The 22,563-nt window shown below is 50.4% G+C and overlaps 1 long non-coding RNA gene across 3 annotated transcripts in view; it reads right to left on the bottom strand.

Annotated features, from left to right (window-relative positions):
- Positions 1–1,605: 1,605 nt before the first annotated feature.
- Positions 1,606–22,563, bottom strand: part of LOC107213317 — a 28,757-nt gene continuing 7,799 nt past the window's right edge. The window contains exons 1-3 of one of the 3 annotated variants that reach the window (XR_004499929.1): positions 5,711–5,963; positions 5,504–5,591; positions 2,637–2,847 (exon numbers count right to left, since the gene is read on the bottom strand). This is a non-coding gene — a long non-coding RNA (uncharacterized LOC107213317). Of the gene's footprint in view, positions 2,848–5,503; positions 5,592–5,710; positions 5,964–22,563 lie in introns of those variants that run through there. The other 2 variants (XR_004499928.1, XR_001524706.2) reach the window with 2 other exon arrangements.

Below are 22,563 nucleotides of genomic sequence, written 5' to 3'. Positions count from 1 at the left end.
TGGAGCAGAGGGTGGGAGGTGCTGCCATCCTGGTACTCATCCAAACTCATCCCAGAGTTTTCAGGCCATCACTTTCCTTCTGTTATTTGCTTAAAATAAGTTGGGGGTTATTTTTCTAAAATGGAATTTCTCTGAAAGAGAGTGGTCTGTCAGAGCCCTGTCCTGCTTTAAGGGGATTTGCTGAGGGTTGTCTCAGATCCAGCAGAACCAGGCAGAGACTCTCACCCTTGAGCCTCATTTTCTGCTCTGGAGCTGAATTTGACTTGCCCCAGCCAACTTGCTTTAGAATTTTGGTGTTCAGGTTTTGACAATTACAAGCATCAAGAATCAATCTGTAAAAATAAATAAAACTACTGTTTGATCATGCCAGTTATCTGGTTCATCCCCATAAAGGTCACGGCAGGCCTGGTGCCAGGAGGGGCTGCGGTTTTGGCACCGGCATCTGCTACTGGTTCAGGTGGTGATGCCTAAAGGCATCCTGGGGGAAGAGGATGCTGTAGGATGAAAGCAGAGGCAGTTCAGCACTGTGGCTACCCTGGGGAATTTAAATGCCCACGGTGGGCATGTCTAGTGTCATCAGTGGCCCTCAGAGTAAACAGCACATCCCGATGAATGGAAACAACTCGCTCCTGCCTTGCTTGTGTTGCGTGAGAATGCAGATCCTGCTGGGGCTCTGTTCATCCTGCTCAGGGTTTTGCTTACAACCATGTGGGTGACATTTATTTCCTTTTTAAGTAATTACTTTCTGGATACTCTGTGGGGCTGCCAAAGGAGTAAGAGCCGAGAGCCGCATCCAGCCCGGCGCTGGCGGGAGCGCAGCCTGGCCCAGGCCCTGCCTTTGAAGTGCTATCGGGGCTGGAGATTGCTCAGCAATTCTTCTTTCTCCCTGTCAGGAGTCCTTCTGAGGAGAAGGGAGGGGAGGATTTTTGGATGGGGGTGCTGGGAGCTGCCGGGGAGCACTTGGCCCCAGCCCAGCAGCACTGAGGTGGTGCCTGGTGCTGCTCAACTGGGCTCACACATCTCCCCCGCTCAATGGGGACAGCACGGCTGCTGCAAATCGATTTCTTGTTGAAGAAACCCATGTGTGCTGTGCACTCTGGAGTGAAAAGAGTGATGGTTTTCCATTTAGCTGTCTGATTTCCTGAAAGGTGGCCAAAGCAGCAGGAAGCGAGGGCGCAGGCGGCGCTCCCAGCACCAGCTCTGCCGGGTGCCGCTCCTGGATCCCGCTCGCTTTTGCTCCGGGCTCATTTCGAGATACGGCCACATCAAAACAGCAGCCCAACCTGCCGCCTTCATGTTTGCAAAAACCCGGCTGTGAAACTGCGGGAGGGCGGGCAGAATAATGAATTCTGCCATCCTCCTTCCCGGTGGGAGCAGGGCTGTGCTGCCAGGTGGTGCTGGGAGCCTCCAGAAAGGAGCCCAGGCACTGCCCTGTCCTGTGCTAGGCTGGGAAACAGCTCCAAGTGGGAAGAGCTCAAAGCCTTGCTGTGTTAGAAGGGCAAGAGATAAACTGCAGAGCAAGAGCAGTGGGGTGTGAGTGAGAGGCAGTGGCTGCCTGGCTCCCCACTGATCAGGGTGGCACAGAGCAAATCATTTTGAAATTGCTTAAAAGTATAATTTTTTTTATTTTTATTTTTTTTAGTGCATTGCTTGATGGAGCATCCTCTTCCACCTCCTTATGTTGTCCCAGCACAAAGCAAGCTCATCCTGGGCAGCTCAGCTCTGCTGCAGCCAGACAGAAGCCAGGGGAGGGGACGAGCAGCAGGGTCACAATGCTTGCTTTAAAAGCTTCAGTGAGCCACAGGCACCAGGAGGAGCAGCAAGGGCTGCGTGGTTTTGGCAGCACAGCCCTGGCAGCACCATCTGCTTGGCAGGTTCCAGGGGTAGGAGCAGCTTTGGGGGGCCAGACCTTTTCCTGGGCACATCCCTGTGGCCATGCTGGCAGCCAACCCAGCCCAGGCCTCCTCTCAGCAGCTGTGCCTGCATGCCCAGTCATTTGCATGACAAATTCAAATCTTTTTTATAGGAAACCATCACACTGGGGCTGTCAGGGGGAGGTTTGGCTTGTGTGGGCTGGGGCATGTGCAGCCCCTCTGCTGTCATGGGGAAGTGTCACCATAAATACCAGTGCTGGGGTGCTGGTGATCATCTGGATGAACCCAGCCACAGTCTGGCATCGTGTCCTGGCATCACCTCCCTTTCCACCTGGCAGCAGCGAGTGAGAGACAGCCCTGTACCCCAGGGTGGCTGCTGCCAGACCCTCCCCTCTTGCCTGCCATGAAAGGGGATGTCCTGGGTGAGATTTCTGCCCTTTCAGGCACTCTCTCTCCCTGGGGTGTCCCCTGTCACAGAGGCACAGCCAAAGGCTCTGCTGCCAGCAGCTGCCTGAATCTGCTTGTGATAAGGAGCAGGGGGTACCCAGCCCACACCTCTGCAGTGCTTCCCCCACTGTCCCACCTCATCTGGGGCACCCCCACGTCTCCTGGCAAGGTCCAGAGCTTTGCAGTGGCACCCCCAGCCAGTGGCTATCCCCAGAATGGGGCTGGGAGCACTGGGGACATGGGGGGCACTGCCAGCCCCCACAGCCCAGCTCCCCTGGCTAACAATCCCCAGCACCAAAACTTTGCACTGAGAGAAAAAGGCTGAGCACAGGATTTATTTGCATAGTAACTGGGCTGCCCTTGTCACTTACCCTTTAAAACAGAGTTGACAGCAAAATGTTTTTACCCCCTCAAACACAGGGAATGCTAACAGCATCCTTTTTTTTTTTTTTTTCCCCTCTCTTCTGGCTGAAACTTGTTTTTCCCTCCTTTGTGCCTCTCTGAATCTTGCCAGCGTAGAGATTCCCTTGTTCAGAGAGTAAAAAAAGAAGAGGGAGAAAAAAAAAGAAAAATAGAAAAAGAAAAAAACTTAAGCCTGGGATTAAAACCCATCACTAAAATAGTTTGAATAACAAAGTCAACTGACTGGCCAGGAACCTGGTGAATGCCTGTCACGTATCACCCTTCAGCTGGGCACTGTCACATGTTTCACTAGATAGTTCCTGGAAAAGCTTCTGCTCAGCCTGATAGACCTGTGCCTGCTGATACTGCTGCACCACTCCTGGAGGGCTGTGGGAAACCTCCTGGCAGGGGGATAAATTGGAGGGGAATCAATAAATCTCCCTTTTATGCAGAGGCATTGGGTGTTTTTGGGATGATGAAGCAGTTGGAGATGGAAAAGTTGGTAATGGAAAGGTCAGAGACGGAGGTTTGTCAGGGGGTGAATCGATGAGCACCCAAAATCCCAGGACCAAGTTTTTAAAATCATTTTCTCACATAAAAGTGGAGACTGTGGCTTTTTGTAAATCAGCCAGGAACATGTCTTGGTTTGAAAATAGTGCTGAGCATCTCATTACATGTTCAACATTCAAAAGATCTTTTAAAATCTGATTCAGCTCATTGGAGTGGCTCCTGCTCATGGATAAACAGGGGGGGTCAGTGTGTGCAGACACTCTGTGGTCCCCTGTAGCATCCACTGGTGTGTCTGCATGAGCTGCTGACATGTGAGCACCTTAAACAAACCCTGAGCTCTGCAAAATGAAAGTGAAATTAAATAAATGAGTCATGCCATTAGTCTCCTGTGAGCTGGCTTTAAAATTAGCAGGTTTTAGACATAAACATGGTAGAACGAGCCCTCAGGGGAAGAAAAGTCCTCCAAAAACCACATCCTACCTTCTTTTCAACAGTGTAGACTGCTCTTTATTTCATGCCACTTTAGCAAGGTAAACTAATTTGGTTTCCTGTTTCCAGTGAATTTTATATGTAGAAAAACATTTATATTATATTATATACATTATAAACCTGATTAGAAACATGTATGTATGAACAAACACTTGGTTTTTACCAGTAGCTGTGTGCATTCATATAAATGCCTTATTTCAACTGGCATTTTAACTTTAATTTCACAAATCCTAGCTCCTGAAGGTGCCAGGTGAAGTACAGTTTAGAATGTAATTTAAAACGAGAAGCATAACATAACAAATAACATTTGATAGCATAATGCAATCAAATTTAGTGGCTGGTAGCACAAGCTAATCTGGGGTAAAACCATGTCCTGGGCTGAGCTCAGGCTTCAGCAGACTGAGAAAAACAGCAAAAATATCCCATGCTGGTGTGGGAGGCGTGCCTGGAGATGGGGCAGACCCCAGGGGCATCCCCCATCCTATTGCCCACTGCTGCCATACATGCTCAGGCACCTTTCCTCTGTCTGTCTGTCTGTCTGTCTGTCTTTCTGCATTCCCCTATGTCCTTTTCAATCAGCCAACCACGGGCACTTCAGCCTCAGTCTGCTCACCCAGAATACAGATATTTTGGGCATCTGCAATCTGGATGAAAGCTCCAGTCCTGCCAGGAACCCTGCACAGGCTTGAATGGAAAAAAAATAAAAATATCCCATGGAGTTGGGTAAAGGCTGCCAGGCTGCCCCAGCCCCTGTCCTGCAGGCAGGGAGCAGCCCCAGCCCCTCTGCGGCCGCCAGCCGAGACAGAGCCTGCAGGAAAGATAATAAATTAAATCCAAATGTTTATTCCATTGGCACTGTCCGGGTCATGTGCCTCGTGGAGCTGGAGAGTGCAGGAATATTTTCTTGTAGCTGTCAAATAAACTGCTGGAAATGGTGGCTGTGTAGAGATGCTGGGGGAGGCAGGGGACGGATGGATGGATGGATGGATGGATGGATGGATGGATGGATGGATGGATGGATGGATGGATGGATGATGGATGGATGGATGGATGGATGGATGGATGGATGGATGGATGGATGGATGATGGATGGATGGATGGATGGATGGATGATGGATGGATGGATGGATGGATACACACACACAGGAGCTGGGCCCACGTTCAGAGGCTGGGCCAAGAGCTTTGTACACAGGCAATGGTTCTGGGGGCAGGTGTGGGGTCTGTGTGCAAATAAGACTCTGGAGATTGTGGGCATGTGAGGACCTTGGATTTCCCCTCCCTGCTCTGCACACACACAGAATTAACTCTCTCAGACACTGAGCTCTGGCTGTGCAGGGCCCTGGGCTCCAGCACAGCCCCAGCTGTGGTGGGTGTCTGCAGTGTGTCCTGGCTGCTGCAGGTCACTGTGCAGAGATGCTTTAAAAACCCCCAACCCATCGAGCACAGCCCCACAGGTCCCAGCATGGTGGTTACAACAGGCTTACTCATTTCTCCAGTGACTAAGACTGAAAGGGGAGCCCCACAGGGGCAGGACAGAGGGCTGATAAGGAGCAGCTCCCTAATCTCCAGCCCCAGCAGCCGAAAGGGCGAGGGTGATAACTCCCAGAGCCCCGGGTGGCAGCAATGCAGGGTGCTGCTGTGGGTTGGAGTGTTTGCAGAGCTGCACCTCCTCACCTCCTGGGGTTTGTCTGCAGTGGCCCAGCCCAGCACCCTCTTGCCCTCCCCAGGGGAGCCAGCAGGAGCTGGTGGCAACCCCAGGGCTCACACCCTGGCCCACTCACCTCTGCTCCTAATGCCTTGAGCTCCTGGGGCACAGCCGTGGGGAACGGGAGCTGCAGGAGGCAGCATCATTCATCTGACCAACCAACCCTGTTTAGGAAGATCCAAAGTTTAGAAACTGGAAGGTCCCACCTGAAGTCCATCCTCATGCTCTGGGTGACACCAGGAAGCCAGGAGCACAGCAAAGCTGGCACTCCCCTGATTCAGACCTGGGCTGGGATTTTGGCTCAGATACCTAGCATTTGCTGGCTGGGTTGGACCCTGTCCTTGCCCATCTCCTGTGGCACACACATCTGCACCAGCAGCACCCACCACTGCTGCTCTGCTGGCTCCGTGTCACCTGCCTCAGCTCCAGGGATCAGCTCCACTGTCCCCTCACCGGCCTCGTGTGCCAAATTGCACATGATAAGTTCTGCTCCATAGCACATTTTTGTCAGAGGCTAGCGAGATAAAATCTTAAAATAGCTCACCACAACATGCATCAAGGTCTGTGCCACTGCATTTCCCACACGGTGCTGTGTCCCCTTCCTGCCTTCAACCTGGAACATCCCTGGAACATCCTGAAATACAGAGCAGGCCGTGCAGAGCTGCTCCTGTCCTGGAGCATGGCGGTCTGCAGGCAGCACGGGGCTGAGCCTGGCATGGCACTGAGTGTGACATGGCACTGCCAGCACTGCAGGGCAGGGCTCTGCCTCTGCTTTCGGGGTGTTCCTCTCACAGCAGCCCCGCTGCAGGGCCCCCGTCCCGTCCCTGGCTCGCTGCAGGGAGCACCGTGCCCTCTCGGCCTCTCGCAGCCTTTGGCTCCGGCCGGGCCCCTCTTGGCCAAGTCCCCAGCCCAGGAACAAAAGCAGAGAGCCCCAGGGACGGGCCAGGGAGCTGGGGGAGGGTGCAGCTCCCTGCACAGCTCCTCTCCAGCGCTGGAAACCAGCGGGGCATGGAAGTGAACATCCCCTGGCTGCCTTTGTCACCGCCAGCGCTGCCCAGGCCTGCTCTCGGCTGAGCTGTGTCCTTCAGGGGTGCTCTGGTGGCTCTCTCAGGCTGGGTGCCAAGGGGAAGAGTGGGGTGCCAGCATCTCCTCTGGAAAAGCCACTTCCAGCTCTTTCCTTGCAGGGTGAACCTGCCTTGTTAACCCCTCTGGTGCCAGCTGGCCAGCACCGTGCCCTGGCCGTGGTTCCTGGGCTCTGCTCTCACAGTGCTGCCAGGCATTCAAAGCTTCAGCCTTTCCCAGCTTTTAGGCACATGCTCCAACTCTCCCTTATTTTGTGTTTGGTTTTGGGCAGCCAACAGCACGTCATATTTAAAGGCGCAGTTTCAATTCATATCTATCTTGATTTATTTTTTTTTAAATGAAAAACAAGATTAAAAATAGTCATCAGAGAAAACAAACACTGTAATGCCCACACGGATTTTTCAAACAATTTCAAAAATGCCCATGAAGGCAACTCTTTTAAGTGTTGAAGAATGACAGTGGAGACTTTGCAGCGCAGACATGGCTCTAAGGAAACAAAGCATTTTATACAGAGGGGAAAACATGGTCCAGGTGTTGCTGTACCACAAGCCACAGCTCCTTCCACTGCACCTGGCTCACACCTGGCTGGGGGCAGGTGGCCCTGCAGAGACATGTTGGCTTTACTGGGGAAGTCCTGCCAGCATCTCCTGGCCATGCCAAGGAAAATAATTCCATTTCCTCTGCCCTGTGCCTGGGAGGGGCTCCTGAACCTCCCCAGCTCGGTGCCACCTGCAGTCTCGGCCAGTGACAGCCCAGGTGTGGCACACCAGGTGGGTCTGGAGCTCACAGGGGTGACCTGTGCCAACAGGGGTGCAAGAGACCCTTAGGAGGAGCCAGCAGAGCCCACAATGACTTGAACTCTACTCTGGAGGCTGGATGGGACTCTCAGGGGGTTGTTGAGCCTTGTTAAGGGTTTTCCCCAGCCTCCATGGCCTCACTGCCCTCCCTCAGAGACACCAGCAAAGCCCCAGGGACCCACGTGCTTTGGGGAGCAGTGATGCAGCACAGCTCTGAGCCCTGGTGTCTTTGGGAAGGGCTGGGAGGAAACCCCAGGCAGGAATCACTGGAAGTGACCCTGTGTGACAGGCACTGTGTGGAGAAAGAGAGGTTCCCTCAGCAGGGGCCAAGCTGTGCCAGCACCCAGTGAGGCAGAAAGTCTGTCCCCCCAACACCTGACCACAGGGCTGCAGAACCAGTGAACCAATCCTTCTGGTACAGATCAGGGGCTTGTCTGAAGACCCTTTTAAAAAGCTATAACCATCCCTACATATTCCTATGTATTCTGTATAGCAGAGTGCAGCAGCCCTCTGGGCCTTCTCAGGGATGTAAGGATGCTGAGACCAGGGGAGAGCTCAGCTCAGGGGAAAACCACTCTGGAGAGATGTAACCTGTCTGGAAAACGGGGTTTTACCACAGCTGCCTGTGGCCAGAGTACAGGCAGCACCACTGCCTTACACTGCCTGTGCTGCTGGAGCATGTGGCACAGGTTTGGCTCTCCCCATGGAAATGGCAGCATGGCACCACTGCCTACGTGGGAAAGGCTCAGCTTTGTCCCCTTGGTGCCCCTGGACGCTATGTAAATACTGACAGGATTTTCTTAGCAGCATGAAATGCACATCTGCTCATGCAAAGCTGTGGGTGGGTGGCCAGGGAGCTCCAGCCAGCGGCCGGAGCAGGAAGGTCGTTGCCATGCACGGGTGCTTCCTCTGCATGGACCAGCCTCCCAGCCCCAACTTTGGGCCTGAAAGGACTTCCTGCATCCAGAACAGCCAGCCCTGCTCCTCTCCTTGCCCAGAGAGCCCGGGCTGAGCCACAGCCCTCCTCAAGGTAGCAGCAAGGAAGCTCTTCTGTGGTCACCCAGGAGCCCTGCAGCTCTGCTGTCCCTGGCAGGCTCCAAGAGATAAGGCTGGAGGATGATCACTTCATGCTGTCATCATAAACATAAACATAAACAAATAAGACAACATAAAGCCTGGCTGCTTCCAATACCGTTTTTTTTCCCTTAATTGTTCTATTTCCATGTGCCTGTGCACACCCAGCTCTTGCCAGAAAAGCCAAGAGCTGATCATTGTCAGATGGTTCACACAGAGGTTTCTGTTTTGTTTTTTCAAGGATCCAAGATGATAGGGGGATGGAGAGAACTTTTGTCCTCTGCTTAAAATAATTTGAGCTTTCCACTGTCTACCCCAGGCTCAATCAGACATTTGCATAACAAATGAATTTCTCCCCACACTCAACCCTGGGTCACCCCTGCAGCCCTTGCCCGAGGTGTCTCCATCTCCTTTATCTACAGCTCCATCATCTTCATCACCTCCATCATCTCCATCACCTCCATCATCTCCATCTCCCATCTCAGCCATGAATCTGGGGAGGGGAGAGTATGGAGAGCACTGTAAATTTTTTGCACTTTTGTCAATCAAGGCTTTAAACAGCCTCTGGAACATTTCACCAGTAAAACATTTGCTTGGTGACCAACAAATAATTCCAGGTGTCTTTTATCTTGCTGTAGAAATGCCACAAAGCAGCTGATTAATGGAGGTTTCTGTCCAGGCTAAAACCTACTGACAGCAGGACCAATCACTGACTTTCCCATTATCAGCAGAAATGGCCTCTCTGTGCTGGGCATTCTGCAGGCAGTGATGGACAAGCACAAGACACAGCTCTGAGAGCCTGTTTGGGTGCAGAAAAACCAAGCAAAGCCCTGAAAATTTAACAGATTTTTTTTTTTCACGCCTCATTCAAATTAACACTTTGTTCGTTCAGAGGGATAAATTATGCTATTGCTATTTAAACCAATTTTTTTGCAGAGTTGTTCCAGAGAACACCTGCTGCAATGGCTGAGGTCACGATTTCCAGCCCAGCAAGAAGATAAAACTGCTGCCAGAGTCCATGGCCAGTCCTGCTTTGTGCAGAACCACATCACCTCAGCCTCTCTGCCAAGAAATTGGGGGAATTTTCCAGTTCCCATCCTCCTTCTGGGAGGGAGAAAGTGGGGGAGTAAAGCTTACATACCTTCATGAAGATCTGAGAGGCATCAGGAGGGTTTTCATGAGAAACTAGATGGAAGCAAAAGCTATCAGAGTCCAAATGCCCCATTAATTACACCAGAATATCATTCTGGGGAGAAGGGAAGCCCCAGCAGTCCTGCAACAGCCCTCTTAAACAATGACTGAAAAAACGTTGCAGTTACTCATTCTGAAATGAGTTTTTGTAAGGGTTAGATTTTTCTTGCATGACAACACATTGTGGGTACACAATTAAAAAATGAATCCATGACCAGTCAGAAACAATCATCCCTCCCTTTTTCATTTAGAGTAAACTCTGAAATCTGCCTTTTTTTTTTTACAGTTATGTAAAACCTCCAGAAGCCTTTGCAACATTAAACATCCACAACAGGTCCTTTCTGGGCAGCCCCCTGATATCAGTGAGTCACTGCAGCCCCCACAGCTCCAGGTGGAGGGCACACATCCCTCCTCCAGCCTGTTTTCCAGCATGGGAAATGCTGCCCACAGCTCCTGGAGAGCAGGCAGGAAATGCTTAATATAAGTTTTGAGATTTAACCAGCCTGGGCTGTGCCTTTCCACAGCAGACTCAGAGCATCACAAAGTGAGGTGCAAGGTAAAATCCCAGAGAAATTATCCGGAGTCATTTTTCTTGCCCCGGTGGGTTTGGGACTTGTTTGGGTGGACCCTATCAGGCTGTGCACCCCCTCTCCTGTGTGCTGCAGCACTGTTTATCCCTCAGCCAGCAGGAGCAGAGCTCAAGGCAGACCTCTCCAGCAATCCCTGGTGGCTTGGCAGTGCTGCCCTGAGAGCAGGTTTGAGTCGTGGCTTTCCTGGCACAGGCTCAGAGCAAACCCCACATGTCCCCAAGCTCCCCTGACCCACCTGCTGTCTGACTGGTGTTTGAGATGCTGCTCTGAGATGCTGCTCTCTCCACTTGAGTCACTTGACCACAAACCCATCCTCCTTTACGTGCAAACCCCCACTCTCAGCACACTCCTGAGCAGCCAGGCTGGCAGCCCCAAGCAGGGCAGGACAGGTCCCCTGGGCTCACCATGGCTCACAGTCCAACCTGCTGGGCTGCTTTGGGTTTTGTTCAACTCCACAAAGCCTCAGAGACACCATATGGCTCCCGGGGATGTTCCTCTGCAGGATTTGGTTTGCAGCATGGGAGTTTTGCCTGGCAGAGGCAGCAGAGCAGCTCCCCCCACCCTGTTCCAGAGTGGCCTGAGGTGACAAATGGCTCTTATGGCACCAGGATGTCCCCAGCTCACACCAGTGCCCTAAGCATGGAAAATGCATTCCTGCTCCTGGCAGTGCTGTCCCAGGGACTGCTGTGTCCCGCTGGAATGCAGAAGGGGAAGCTCTGTCGGGGTTTTGGAGAGCCCTGTTGTGGGTTGGAGGGACAGGTGGGGATGGCAGTGGGAGCCAGGGTGCTTCTCTTGGTGTCTGCTAAGAAGAGACCAGCCTGGGAGCTGCCTGAGCTGCCTCCACTGCTGCACAGGACCCAGAGCTGGGGAGACCCCCAGGCTAAAAGAACCTCCAGCTTCCTTCTCTCACTCCCATCCCTCCCTGCCTTCCTTCTCCCTTCAAGTGTTTTGAGAAGCCCATTCCCAAGAACAGGTCTCATCCTGGCTCAGCCAGGTGCAAGCACCACCAGACTTCTTGTCTTGGGGCACCACCTCGAAACAGTGCACTGAGAGCTGGGGAAACTGAGGCACGTACAACCACCAGGAAAATGCTGCCGGCTCTTCTCATATTGCTTGGGAGGGACAGAAAGGACAGCTGTGCCCTGGACCCTTGGTTTGATCTGGTACCTTCCCCCAGCAGCTGCTTGTCCTCCTCACTGTCCCATCCCTGAGCCAGGGGTGCCAGGTGACAAATCCTGCAGCACCAGTTTGTGCTCCCCACAGGTACCAGTAGCGTCTCAACCGTCAGCAGCTAAAAAGAGAACAAAACCAGCAACAAAAGACCAACAAATAGTTGACTCTGTTCCCAGGCAAATAAAAAAGAATGGGTTTGGATCGTCACTGCTGTCCTTTTGTTTACTGAATGCAGTAACAAAAACAACCAGGAAAGAAAAAAAAAATATTCTCTGATAGCAACGATTTATTGTGGGTGAAGCAGGCTGGGACATGCCCCAGGGAAGGAGGGTCAGGCTCTGTGTGGATCTGCTGGGGATGGGAAATAAACGTGCCCAAAAGCACTTTAAAAAAAACCCTGAAAGGACCAGCCCTGATTGCAGCAGTTAGAAGTGATATATTCTTGGCATGGAAACAAAAAGCAAATTCATAGCAGGTTTGGAACTGATTTTACTGGCTTAGATGGGATTTTATACTTAGGTAATTCTATTGTTGGCTGGAGCTACCTGATTTATGCCTGAATAAGGTCCTGATCCTGCTAACATTTACTGATGTACTTTAGTTTTACCTTTGCCCCAAGACATCCTACTAATTTCCCTGCAGTGAGGGTAGTGCCTGTCTGCAGAGCTGGGGCCTTTGCAAGAGGAAAATCTGCGTTGTAATGCCTGAAATGGATCGGAAATTTTGCAGTGAGTCATTAACTCCCCCAGACTGTGGCTGTCCCCCAGCCTGAGACAGTGCCAGCCCCAGGCAGGACACCCAAAGCTGCCAGTGCAGCCCCAAAAAATTCAGGAAGCAACAGGGGAACATCCTTAGCACAAACCGGCAGCTGCACGGAGCTCTGAGTGTCTGCAGCACCAAGCAGCATTGCAACACCGAGTTTACTCTCATGACACCCCTCTCCCCAGGGCAGACCCTCCAAACAGGCTGCTAAACCTAGCAGAGTCCATTGGGACTGCTCGTTTCCATTCAAGAAAATGGCCTTTATTGTCAAAAACACCACGTTTACCCTGTAAGAGATGGATCTGTCTGTCAAACGCTGTCCTTTGAACACCAAAACCACTGGGTTTGCTTCAAAGGGAGCAGGAGAATAAAAACCTGAGGTGAGAGGAGGAGGTCCAGGAGGAGAAGCTGTGAGCCAGGGCAGCCTCAGCATCCCGGGCAGCGAGATGTGTCCCTCACATGCTGCTAACACCAGGCAAATGGAATCAAAAGGGGCTGTGAGCCTCGGAGCAGCTGCTTTCCTCTTTCCTCACCACGCTGCCAAGGCTCCCCGAGCACGGCTATTCCTCGGCACGGCGGAGAATTCATTTGTTTTACAAAGGGTGTCTGAGCAGCCCGGGGGAGCCAGGAGCAGCACCTGGAGCCGGCCCGGAGGGTGCTGGGGAGGCTGGGGGGGTACCCAGAGCAAACCCCCCCTGCACAAATCCCTGCTGGCTCTGGGGGATGAGAGATCCCCAACAGCAAAGTTCAGGAGCTGCTGGCAGACCTGGGGGCACCCCAAAACACACCTGGCAAAGGGTGCCAGCAGCAGTGCCAGGGCTGGGAGAGGGGGGCTCTGTGTCCTTGCCTTCATCCCACAGCCCCCAGGGCTGCTGTGCACCCAGGAGTGATGGGGTTTATGTCCAGCGAGCTCCAGGACACTGCCATGACCACACAGAGGGGCTGCACCGTGTCTGGTGAGGCTGCAGGACTGGAGACAGCACCCACAGCACTTCCAGAGCAGCTCCTCTGAAATGGGCTTTCTTCATGCTGGAGAAATGAATATTGCCTGCCCAGAGAGATTTAAATGTACATAAAATTAGAAGGATAAAGTGTTAGCTAAAATTTCATACTTCTGGAAGGCAGACAGTTCGTTAGCAGTACTTTAATGAGGCTCTAACCTCACTGTAATGCTTTTATTAATGCTCGTTGCTTACTGAGTGCCAACTGCTTGGCTCCTCTCCGACAGCCCGGCTGGTCCACAAAGAGAGGGGTTGAGAGGTCCTTTGATGCAAAACGTGAGCACATTTCCCCCACAGCCAGGACAAACGACAGTTGGTGAGATGAGACAGCCCCAAACTCAGCAGATGGTGCCCAGAGCAGGCTGGGCAGGAGGGGACACAGAAGGGAACAAGAGAAGGGAGAAGACGAGGTGCCAGCTATGCCAGTGTTCCTGTTGGCTGCAGCTGGGTCAGCAGGAGGGTCAGGAATGAGCAATGGCAGGACACTGAGGAGGGGTGTGCTGGAGATTTGGTGGCAAGGCAGACATAGGGAGGTGCAGGGTCCAGGAGCTCAGCACTCAGCCTGCTCCCCCCACTCTACTGCTGCAGACATCTCGTGTGTTTTGAGGCCAGAGCTGTATCCAGATCCTGCTTTGGTCAAACATGAGTCCTTAATCCAACAAACTTCCCAACACCCAGGACACCCATACCCCAAAAGCCCCACTGTGACCATGAAGGGAGAACCCGTGCCTTTGATGTGCTCCCTGCGCTGCTGTGGAACTGATCCAACTGAAGGAAAACCAGGAGAGAATGGAGTCCCTCCTCCAGTCCCTCTGCCCTGCAACACCCTTGTCCATGTCCCTGTTGGTTGCAGAGGAAAGGACAGTACCTGCTCCCAGAGCTCACCTGCCCCGGGGTGATGCCCAGGCACCCTGAGCACACCTTTCAGACGTGGCTGTGGAGGGACAGAAGGACAAGGATCACCCCAGCAGCTGCTGGGATGCTCCCCCAGCCCTCCTGGGAGCCGAGGTGAGCATATGCCGTATGCTTCTCCTCCTGTTCCTGGAAACACTCTGAATAGAGGGATTAAAAACCTCCCCTTGCAGCCCGACACAAGCGAGCCAAGGCTCCGGCTGATATTCCAGCACAGCGCAGAGCAGCTGGGGCTGCTGCAGCCCTGCTGAGCAGGGATGGAACAGCCTGTGGCAGCCCCAGCCCAGCTCTGCACACAGGGACACCCCTCCCAGGAAGGTGCCAGGTGGAATCCCACGCTGGTCCTGGAATCCCAGCACACAGCCAAGTGCCACAAGGAGCTGGCTCTGGTGTGCCACCGCTGCCCACCGACGGCTTCAGAGGCCACCAGTGAATCCTCGGCAGAGAGAAGCTCAGCATCCTCTCACAATCAACTGAAACAGACCTCCATGTCATTTCAGTCAAAAAAAAAACCAAAAAAAACAAAGAGGGAAGATTATCCAAAGAAAAAAGGAGGAAGCCAGCAGGATGCCAGGGCACAGAATGATGGGTGGAACACAGCAGAGGCAGGAATGACCAGGGAGAAAAGCTTCTGTCCTCAGTGCATTGTGCCCAAACCACCAAACTGCAAAGTCTCTGAACCAGAAAATTCACCACATATTTTTTTCTCCACGTAAAACTGACAGATTCAAAGCCAAACATGGAAATAGCTCAGGGTGCTGATGTTTTTTCCTGTTAAAGTTTCTCTGAAATCTGGCCTGCTTTATGTTAAGGAAGAAAAAAAAACAGTGAGAAAAAGAAGAAATAGAATATTTTCAAGTAAAATTAGTTATATGTAGCCATTTTTTAAATGACTGCTATAGGCAATTGGAAAATCGGTAAAATAAAAAAATTTACCCAAATATTTTTTGCCAAAATGTGGTGTGGTTATTTATTTTTTAAAATAAGATTTTCTAAATTTATCAGAATTCAGAATAAAACAGAATCTAGAAATGATAATGAAACACAGAAAATAAAATAGGGCAAAATGGGATGGCAAATGCTGTGAAATTTTCATCTGGAATTTACAGCAGTGTCTAAAGCCCACTCACACCAGACAGTAAATTCTTGTTCCTAGCACAATAAAATAGTCCCATAATAAATATTTTTAGTTTCTCCTGGCCCCATCCAAAGCTTCCCTGCACTGACAGTGAGACCTTACAGATCTCTGGGGGCCTGGGCATCACTTTGCACATGTGAGCAACTGTGCCAGCCTGAAACACAACCTTCTGAATCCCATGGCTCCTGGGGCAAAACATGAGAAACTTGGTATTTAAAACGGATTTTATCCGTGGCATAAAGCAGAAGAGTTTTGTCTTAGTGCAAAATGGAAAAACAACGTAAAAAAATGAGCACGGCTGTAAACAAAATGCACATTGGCAGAGCTCATCACCCTGGCAAGGGTAATTGCCCTCGGGTTTAATCAAGGTAGAAGGAGGGGATTTGGAAGCACCACGTCCATGGCACACGTCCCTGCTTTGTCACATCACACTAAACACTCGATAAAAGCTCCCTTTGAAGAGGAGCCAAGCCCATCCTCACTTGAGTACAGTGATACTGCCCTGGGTTCGCTGAGCTGGGCTCCCACTTGTGCAAAGGATTTGTAAGAGGCAGAAAAAAGAGTAGGAGTGAGCAGACAGTGTTGCAGCTCAAAGAAAACTACAAAAGACACTGCAATAATTAATTACTGGGGTTTGCCTCTATTTTTTTGTTGGCTATGGGACAAACAGACTCCTGTATTAGTAAAATGTTCTCTATAGATTTGGATATGTGTCAATAAAGATTCAAAAATCACTTGCCATCTCCCCAAAATCATGAGATGGGTAAGAAAACAAATAGAAGAAAAAACCTAATAGTAACAAAGGGTTTTCTTTTGTGTCTTTGTTTCTGAGCTGTTGCCCTGCCAAGCTAATTTCAATAGAACCTCGGTTAAAGGAATATTAAAAAAGGGAAGGTGAGACTTTTCCATCACTACACCACAAGAGTTTAGTTTCCCAGGAAAGTAAATCTGTAATGTGATGAGATCACTTCCAGCTGACGAATCTGAAGTTTGTTTTTAGAAGGCTAAAAACAACAACAACAAAAAAGTGAGATAAAGAAAAAAAAAACCCCAGCGCCCAAATGCAGATCACATCGGGTATTTGGGCCCAGCAGAGTGGGTAAGGTGTCATCCTCCTGCTTCCCAGTTAGGGCAAGGGACACTGGTTTCCTTAGGGAATCCAGCTGGGGCAGAGGTGTGAGTGGTGATGGATCTGCTGCCTCTGCCAGACACAGACCCTGTCATTTGTCCTGTGGTGTGACCCCAGCCCAGGCAAGAGCAGGAGGGGCTGGGGGCAGTTCCACTGCAGGGCTTTGCTCCTGGCAGGCACAGAGGAGCTGCTGCCCACTCTCCTGCCGCATTACCAGGGCTGAGGAAGGCATCCTCCTCCTCCTGCCCATGCCAGAGCCCCACCCTGAAGCACAAACAGCCTCTGCCCACCATCCCTGCTGCCTTTCAGCCCCTGCCCAGCTCTCCAGGTGCTGTTTGCTCTCCCAGCACAGCTCTTGTTCTGAGAGAACTCACCACAAAAGCTCAGTGTCGTTGCTATTGATTCTCAGCCCAGCCTGGTTTTGTTGAGGTGACCAAATGAGTGGCAGGTGGTTGGTTCTTCTACTTATTTTCTGCTGGATGGGGACACCAAATATTTGCTTTCAGAAATATTTGCAGCAGCTCCACTAGAATTAACAACATCAGCTGAAATGCTCAAAAAGGGTGGGGGAGTTCTCCTGCGCCCTCGCTCTCCCCTGAGCTTTGCTGAGATGACACAGAAACTCCTGGGCTTTGTTGCTTTGCCAGGGAGTGCATCTCATGGGCAACACGTGTGATGGATTAACCTTTGGTTTCACTGGAAGATGTCCACAGGAGTGGATCTGGACTCCTGATCCATACCAGACCACTCTTAGGGAGCAGCTTCCACTAACACAAGTAAAAATGCAGAGAGTTAAAGCACTCACCAAACCAATCCTATGGCAGCAGAACAATTTAGGCCTTGCATTTCAGGAACACCAAAACTGCCTGGGGCATGTGCTAATTACAGACTACTCCTTTCATTCCAGTTTACATTGCAAGACATCAACCAGAGGAAGAGTGCCTTACCTTTGATGAGAGGAAGCTCCAGCTAGGATCAAGCATGGATGTTGCATTCAAGGCAAATTTAGGAAAGGCTGAGCCAAGTCCTCCTCTATGAGCTACACAGACTGTTCAGTAGCTGTTGTCAGTGGTAGGATCATCGAGTGACCCATCTTCATCTGAGACCGCCAGAAGTGCTGAGTTCTGGATAAGTTTTCCCTCCCTCAAAACACATTCACATAATGGCCACATTTCAAAAACAGACCAGGAGTTTTGGAGACAAAATTCTCCATTGCTGAGCTGTCCAAAGGCCTTTGTGCTCCAAGGTTCTCACAATGTCTCCAGATGCAGCAGAGGCAGAGGGAGAAGGGTTTCCCCCCAGGCAAGGACTGCTGCTGCAACAGGGATCCAAAGCCACAGCTCAGCATAGGCTCTGCAAAAAGAGACACCTACACAGACCACAGGATTGCTTGGGACTGAGTGCTGCATCCATAGATCTGGTGAAATGCCACTTCCTGCAAGGTGGAATACTGGGTGGCAGAGGATGGGTCCATCCATCCTGGCAAGTCTGGGATGGAGACTCTGGTTTGAGCCATGGCAGCCTTTTCCCCAGCTCTCACTGTTCTTCATGTCCTCTCCTGGATGAGAGAAGCAATCATTTAGGAGTGGATTTTTAACTCAGTGCCATGGATCACTGATAGGATCAGGCCTACAGAGCAGGCAGGGTATGATTCAGTGCTAAGCACCTTTTATTCTGCAATTTTCCTAGGCAGACAATATGCTTTTGGCTTCATGCACTCTGCAATTTCTCTCTTTTCCTTTTATTTTATTTTATTTTTTTCCTCTTGTAAAGACGTTGCTATGTCAGAATCTGTCAAACAACTCCTTGTGCCATGTTTTCACAAGAATCTTACTTGCTGGCCAGTGCCAAGCTCCCTTTTAAACAATACTCAGTGAAGCATTGCACTGCCTGTGCTCTGCTCTCTCATGCCATATTTAGACAAAAGCCAGGGAATTCCCTGCCCTAGATGAGGGCTTGAATGAGTGTGTTCTTCTCCCACCTCAACTAAAAAAGTATGTGTTCACATCAGCCAGGCCTTTCACCCAGCTTTATTTTAATTCATTCTGCACTTGGATTTATATACCTAGAAATGTGATGGGCGTGGGGACGGAAAATTTAAAGAAAACAAAACAAAACGAGCGAATGCAACCACAGACACATGCTTAGTCGTGCTGGGAGCATTCCCAAAGACACCAAAACCGGTGGAACAAAATCACCCCAAACCCCACACTGCCAAAAGTGAGAAAACCACGCACACCCCACCGCACAGCTGGCAGCAGCTGGATCGTGGCCATTCAGCGCATTGGCCCGGGGGCAAACAAACAGCTGAGAGAGCTGCAGCCTGCCGAGGAGGTTCTGGCAGTGCAGCTGGTGTGCAGCTGAGCAGAGAAGGAAGGATGAGGAGCCCGGAGCCTCCCCGCACAGCCCCGCACGTTCCCGGGGCGCTCCTGACGCTGCGCTGTCAATGGGGCTGCGGAGCCTTCTGGAGCGCTATTGAAACTCCGCATTCCAGAGCACTGTGCTAATCGCTCCCCGCCAGCCCTCCAGCATCACTCTGCTCACTGATGTTTAAATTCTTTGCCGTACTTTTGTCCGCAGCGTTTGGGCCCCCCAGATTTTTTTTTGACACGCGGTCCTTCCGCTCGCTGCCAAATCTGCTGGGAGAGGATGTCAGCCCCACAGCATCAAAACAGATGCTGTCCGTGCACTAAGTCTGCTGGGAAAGCTTCAGATAAAGGCCTGTCTGCCCTCCTCCTCTGCCCCATGAACACTGCAAAATATTCATTACATTTGCTCCAAGAATCTGCTTAGGAGAAAATTTGAATCTGAAATTGAGAGTCAGAGCATTGTCAAGTACAGTTCACATGGGCTGAAACATGGAAAGAAATACTCTGAAAAAAAAGGCATAATTTGCACTGGATTATTGCTTTCATGTACATGTAAAAAACCCATTACAGCTATCTCAAATATAGCAGTACTGCTGGTAGTGATGATGGGGACCTTACTGCACACAGGATGCAGACAGGAACCTTTTAGCTGCTGTCACTTAATTCTGCTCAGTGTGGCTTGAGCTGACATCTTAACTGAGACATCACTCAAGCCTTGAGTAGCCTGCTGCTCCTGGTGTTATTGCTGCTGCCAGAAGCATTCTGGGGACAGGGAGAGAGGAAAGAAATGATATGGACAGAGCTGTGGAGTTATGAAATGCACCCTTAGGATTGTATGTTCAAAAGCACTCAGTTCCCGTTTAGGAACCTAAATGGAGTTGGCAGGATTTCAGAAGTGCTCAGCATCTATCAGCTCCTACTGAGAACATGCTGAGCTCTTCTTAAAATTGTCAGAGAAAAACAATTTGAAGATAAGAGCCAGCCTGTGGCTTACAATTAACATCATTGTATGGGTCTTCAGAGCAGGCTGGCAAGAGCAAGAATAGCTGCTTTCACAGAAGATATTGTATATGAATCCACATCTCCAAGCACAGGGCCAGGTCTATAAGCAATCACCCCGCTGGCTGCCTCCTGAAAGAGCTCTGCACCCCAAGGAGAATGTTCCACTTTGTGTCAGTGATGCCTTACAGCCTTGAGTAAGTGGGAGTTTGCACCTGACCTGACATCAGTGGAGGTGAGAAGGACCAAAATGAATGCTTGAAAACTCAGAACATAACCCACGGGGCTGCAGGCAGGGCAACTGTGAAAACATCTGGAGAAATGCACTAATTTGGGCCTAACTTCTAGTAGGTTTTGACATAAAATTAGTAGCAAATTAAGTGCCAGTTGGTACCTTCTGTCTTTGAAGCCCAAAGTGCTCTTTGTTGTATGTGGAAGATGTTTTCTCTCAGTGGTGACAAGCAGCTAACGCCATGGGAACCTTCAACTGACAGAAAGATTTGTCAAATCTCTCCAAACTCTTCCAGAGGCATCAGTCCAACAAAGAACTTGATCAGCAGCAGTCCCACTTGCCCTCCTGGAACCACTGATATATTTAAAAGGAAGGCTGTGAAACCAAATCCTCCTCCTATACTGCCCTAAAGGAGGGTGCAACACCTCAGTCAGAGCTGCCAGAGGACATTACCACTCATGCTATTAGGACATCATAACTATTTTTTTTTTCTCTTTTAGCTTCATGTTTTCTCAGTAACAGATCGAAATCCCACTTGTTGAAGGTGGAGGTAAAAATATTGATTCCAGAGGAGCTCCTGCTCCTAAGTTCAGCTCAAGGACCCAGGAGAAAGATTAAACATCATGCAATCAAGCACTGCCAGACTTTACAAGCTCTGGCCATATTGATTTATCTCCTGACATCTTGACATGAAAGCAGAACAGCAGAAGAAAGCATAGCACTATTTTCCATTCTGACTAAAACAAGTAGTCCCAAATATGCATGAATTTAATTTGTCACTCCTCAAATATAATGACTCATTATGATTCATTACTCCCAAGTATTCTAGCTCATTTTCTACAGCTAATTAACCTTGTAAGCAACAATTCACCCAATAGAGGATCACTCTATTGCCATGGGGAAGGCTGCACTGCCTTCTCCTGTAGGAGAACAGAAGTGCTTGTCATGGTCTGGCCAAGGGGCACTGCTGCCCTTTCTCTCCTGAATTTGCTGAACGGGGACAGCCTGAGAAAACTCATTTAGGAGAAAATGGAGAATTCTCCAATACAGTGAGCAACATATGCTCAATCCAAACAGTCTCCTTGGGAGCAGGGAAGGGCTGGTTGGCCATTGCTGCAGGCACTGAAGGGTAACAAATACTTGTCCTTTGCACAGCTGAGCTGAGCTCAACTAGGCAGGAGAGAGGAGGGTGACAAGGAAGGTAAAGATACTAATGCTCATGCCGGAGCAGTGAGAGGAATGGTGATGGGATGATGCCCTGTCCTAGGGAAGGAAGCCAGGGGCTCACACAATTTGGTGGAGTTTGGACAAGACCTTTCAGTCTTTCTCTTGGTCCCTTTTATACCCTGCTCAACTTTAAACATCCTCTCAAATTCTCATATATATTTAGACCAAAGAAAAACACCATTAAAATGCCAAGGAAGCTTTCAAGACAATTGTTATATTAAACTAACTTCAATCCTAAACTCTGCTCCTGTGAAATTACTCACTGGACAGCCCACTTTAATCCTGAATTACTAATTAAGTGCTGCTGTCACTGTCAGATGACTGCTGTTTTCACAGGTCAACTACAGCAGGAAAGGGAATTTTAACAAAACACTGCCTGACCCCAAAGATTTACAGGCAGCAACTTTTGCATTAGGCACTACGGTATAAAGTCACACAATCTTCACTGCAAAAGTCTTCTCCATAAAGCAGCAGTGCCAAGAGCTGAGCTCTGCTGCTGGTTTTGGAGCACCAAGTGCATTTCCCCGGCGTGCCCTCGCGCTGCTCCCACCGAGGCTTCACCGGAGACGGGCGGACAGCGGCGGCCCGAGCGTCACCCCGTGAAACCCAAGAGCTGTGTCCATTTTTAGAACCAGCCTGCCTGAAGATCTGCTGCATTATCTGGGCAACACGTAAGGGAACAAGATGAACTGCAGCTCCCCCAGCCACTTATTTACCTTCTGTTTAAACAGAGCCTCTGCAGCTCCCCGCCCGTGCACCCACTTGCTCAGCACCTCGCTCAGGGCTGCTGCTCTATTTTTAAAGGCATGCTGCTGGCTTTCATCTGAAGCTGCCTGTTTGTTTTTTTGCTTTTTTTTTTAGCTCACATACTCTTTAAACTAATTTAAAACTTGCTGGCAGATAAAGGTTGTGAGGGGAGATACAGCTAATGCACCACACATTGCAAGTTGAGATTATGGCAAGAGGTACAATGCAAACAGCATAAAAATGAATATCTAAACTCAATGATTAGGGACAGACAGCAGGAGTCCTTGATCAGGGGACCATCTCCCATGTTTTTGGAGTGGGATTATTTGAACCAAGACTTCAGGATTTGTTCTGGCAGCAAACACACTGGGGTGTTCCCTGTGGGAGGGACAGCAAGTGGCAGCTGTGAGGGGCCCTGCGAGGGAATAATGTGGTCCCTGAAACTGAGTTTGAAGTAGTCTGGGCTTGCCAGGGAGTTAAAGGCTCTGCCTGTTCCAGTTCTGAGCCCACAGGAGCAGCACTGCCTTCAGTGGCCTTGCACAATCACACAGGTGGAGGAAGTACTGCTAGGAGTCTCCAGCCCTGCTGGAAGGTGGAAGGGTGCCAGAAACACGTGGCATGAAAATCCAGTGTCCCTACCCATGCCTGTGACCCCAAACCAGGATACACATGAAAATCCAGTGTCCCTACCCATGCCTGTGACCCCAAACCA

The sequence above is a fragment of the Parus major genome, chromosome 20 (genome assembly GCF_001522545.3).
Source record: "Parus major isolate Abel chromosome 20, Parus_major1.1, whole genome shotgun sequence".
NCBI classification, from domain to species: Eukaryota; Metazoa; Chordata; class Aves; order Passeriformes; family Paridae; genus Parus; species Parus major.
This window is presented reverse-complemented; position numbering and strand designations above follow the sequence as displayed.